The following is a 3,838-nucleotide window of genomic DNA, read 5'->3' as shown; positions in this document are numbered from 1 at the left end:
GGGTGGGTATTTCCGTGTCGAGGGTGAAGTTTATCACACCCGATGGACATAAAAGCAGTATGTCCTCGTATAAAAGCGAGGTTGACTTCCGGCGCGTGTGTCGCGTGCGCTCCATCTTGAATGTTAGTTGTTGATCTTGTTGTTGGGGGCGGATGATGTGGCATCGTATCCTCGACAGCAGAGTTCTTCTCGTTGTGAAGTTTCTTCGCGTTATGTTTATATAGTTGTGAGAAGTTAATTATTGTTTATTATCCACCTTCACTTTGTTTACATTTATCAAGTTTCCATTAACTTATTAACATTGTAACTTTTTGTTTGTTTTTACGTTTAAGATTTATGTTTTGATCGTTTAAATATTTTTGTGTCTACAGTTTTAAATATTGATCGTGTTGCGTTTAAACTAAAGTGTTGGCGAGGATTGAGTAAATGCCCGCTTGACATCATCGTGTAGACTTTGAGGGTGTGGCATGCCTTCACTTCCTCGTCCGATCAAAAGTGAAGTGTTGTCGTTGGATGTTGAGACTGATGTTTTGAAGCGTTGAACATTTCGAGAGCGGCCTAGGAATTTTCTGATCAAAAGAATTTTGACTTCAAATTCTTGAAGAGCGAAAACAGGGTGTTGTGGAAGGAAGCTTCGACTTCAAAAATGGCGTATAGAAGCTATATTCCCGTACGGACGATGACGAGCCGATGGATGAAAATCGCATGACTGCGTTTTGCGACGCACTTTGTGACGAAAGGCAGCTTTGGGTGTCCTGAGGCGAAAGAGGATCGAGTCGATGGCGTCAAAGGTCCATGAAGTTCGTTGCAACCGTTGCCTGCGTTTGTCGATCGCGGATCGTGGAATACTGAATACATTTGACGACTAGGCATTGTGTATATACTTCTTATTATTGTTTAAATATTGAACTTTTATATTTAAATATAATCTCTTCGTTTTAAATATTTTTATTCTCTGTTTAAGCTGTTATTTTTATCGTTTAAAAATAAATTTTGTATCAAACGCTTAAAATGTCTGCGGGATGGTGCTAGCGGTTCCCCAGCGTTCCGCTCCGTCGCACATAAAACATCGGGAACATTACGATTCACTCTATAAAGTTATTAAGTAATAAGGATATTTTTAAGCAGAGAAAATATTAAGTATATTTTTGTTGTAATTACATTGATATTATTAAATAATAAGGATATTTTTAAGCGAGGAAAATATTGAAATTTAAGCAGAGAAACCTAAACTTAAGCAGAGAGAAAGCGAAAGTTAAAAAGGCGAAAAGTTATCATTATCTGAGTTAAAATGAATGTTGATATTAGCCGATAATGAAAATGAAAATGAAACGAGAACCCTACACGATTAATGTACCTTGCAGTGACTATATCATCCAACAAAACGAGAACACTCAAAAGCAAAGCGAGAATGAATTTAATTGAATTTTAGATACATGTAGCATTCGTTGACAAAATTTGTCAGTGTTCATTACGATGAATTAATTTTAAAAAGCTGGTTTACATTTGAAACTAATTACACCTATACTGATGACTATGGCCAAAGACCCGCTTGACGTAACTCCCCTACGGTTCGTTTTACGGTAAAGCGGGTTTTAGCTAATTACGTTGATATTTCTGCTGATGAACTATATGCTTAAACAAGAAGTGTATGTTAACCAATGAATCGGATTGACTAAAGAAAGAATCGTGTATGCTGAAATATAGAAAGAATGACGTAGGCAGCTGCGATCGACAGCTTCCTTTTTACAATAGGTGGGGCTTCGATGTATCGTGAACAGCGGGTACTGCGTGCGCGACATGCGCCAACTCCGTAGTCGATCTGGATGTCGAATAGGATTCGATGTCGAGATATCTGAAGTTCGTATTAGAATGCGATTATTCTCGGGAACACTATTACACAAACACAGAGTGTGTAAAAGCACTTACCATTTCTGGCAGCGTCATTGTTCTTCGCTTTGGCGTGAAGAATAATGCACTGTATTCTTGTTTTTCATTGTATCGAGGGGCGACGGCGTGGCGCTCACGCTCAGCCGTCTTTTTGCAAGATGTCTGTCTGAATCGTCCATCGCATCAGTCCGTGACCATCTCGTTCCCCTCGAGCGGTCGAATAGATTGGCGAGTGTGGTCTTGTGAGTCGTTCTTCCACGATAGCCGAGTCTGCGTGGTTGAGCGAGAACTGAAAGGCAGTATAGACAATGTTGTGAGTATAAAATTAAACGTTAAAGTATAAACTTTAAATTCTATATTGAATGTTTTAAGCGGTAGCAGTAATATTTAAAAGGGTATCACTTATAAGTTAAATGTTATCACGTAAATTTTAAGCGTTAACGCTCCTACTTAAATGGTAACTAAAAGCAGTTTAAACAATATCATAAAAACTTCAAACTTACTTGTCCATAGAGGCGGTTGAGGAAGATCCTTATCAACTCTGCTCAGTGCTTATTGAGGCGGGATTGGCAGCGTATTTTTTCTTCGAATGAAGACTTTCCGAAGTTCTTCTACTTTTATTGGCTTCCTTTAATGGACGCGACTGGCGGCATCAGCGGGAGGCACTACTTTACATGCTTCTTGTTCTTGTGGGATTGTGTACGCGCCCGATGCGTGCGCGGTCGATGAGATTGAGTTTCCGCAGTGAATTACGCTCGTTGAGGATAGACTCGACGACCTTCTCAACAAAGTGAGTTCCGGCGGCGGCATCGATGGGAGATCGTCGACATAATCAGCGATCCGATTAGGGGCAAAGCCCGGGAAGGTATTTGGGAAGAGGATTGTACCGGTAGGTACCATTGAGTGGTTTGTAAAATTCTCCTCTTACCCTCGTACGACGAGTTCTTTGAAGAGGTGCTCGATGGAGCTCTGTGTCTCTCGTCGTCTTCGATAAATACCTCTCTTGATGACCGTGTTTTCTTCTTACGCAGCTACAGTTGCCTCCCCATGCTAGCAGCGAGCGAAACGATTGCCAGCATCTTGGTCTGAAAGTCGGCGTACTTTCCCCGATCTGAATTTATTGAGTGCGGTTATGCGTATCTACTGCAGCGGAGAGTCGAAGGGCCGCTCTTGGTATCTGACTTCTAACTCGATGCGTCTTTGTAGCGGTGTCCGCCGGATGATCTCCGATGTCGAGGATCGTGTGAACTTTCGATTCGACCCGCGGTCTCGTCTGGGTGTAGTCGAGTAGCATCGCCCGTTAACTAGATTGACCGCCAGTAATCCAGCAAACTGCGGCAATAATAGCACGTTGTTAAGCGGAAATGTAATTTGTTAAGCGGTAAACACTTTTCGGTTCTTAAACATGATATCTATTTTTAAGCGTTGGCGTATCTATTAAAGCGAGATATGCAAATAATTAAGCGGAGGCGAGACTAACCCTAAGCGAGTAAAGCTCATTGTTTAAAGCGGAGACCTCGTTTTTACGCGCAACCATATCAGCGAGCAGATGGCGTAGATTATAAACAGTTACACAAAGCACAACAATCGGAAAACCATTTTCGATCGTATACATGAGCGAAAATGTAAAACAAAGACAAAACCTAGCGAGACATCTCCATGCGGACTAACAAAAACCCCAGCGACCGATTAATCCCCACGAAAGCTTGATGTATTTCGACAAAAACAAAATCACAAACCAAAACCGAAAAATGTCTCTTAATATGGAATAGTTAACAAAAACCATAATGAATACCTTAGATACAGTGACAATCTCACGATACTTACTGGGACTTCTTCTTGAGCGCACGGTGGAAAGGGAAGAGTGCGGTGGGAAGAGAATAGCCCCGAGAGGCCTTGAGGTTGAGGCTTTGGAGTCGCGAGTTGAGAGAGACAAGCATGTTGTAAT

Source organism: Dioscorea cayenensis, chromosome 10 (genome assembly GCF_009730915.1).
Source record: "Dioscorea cayenensis subsp. rotundata cultivar TDr96_F1 chromosome 10, TDr96_F1_v2_PseudoChromosome.rev07_lg8_w22 25.fasta, whole genome shotgun sequence".
In the NCBI taxonomy this organism is placed as follows: Eukaryota; Viridiplantae; Streptophyta; class Magnoliopsida; order Dioscoreales; family Dioscoreaceae; genus Dioscorea; species Dioscorea cayenensis.
The sequence above is the reverse complement of the archived record's forward strand: the minus strand, read 5'-3'. Positions refer to the sequence as shown.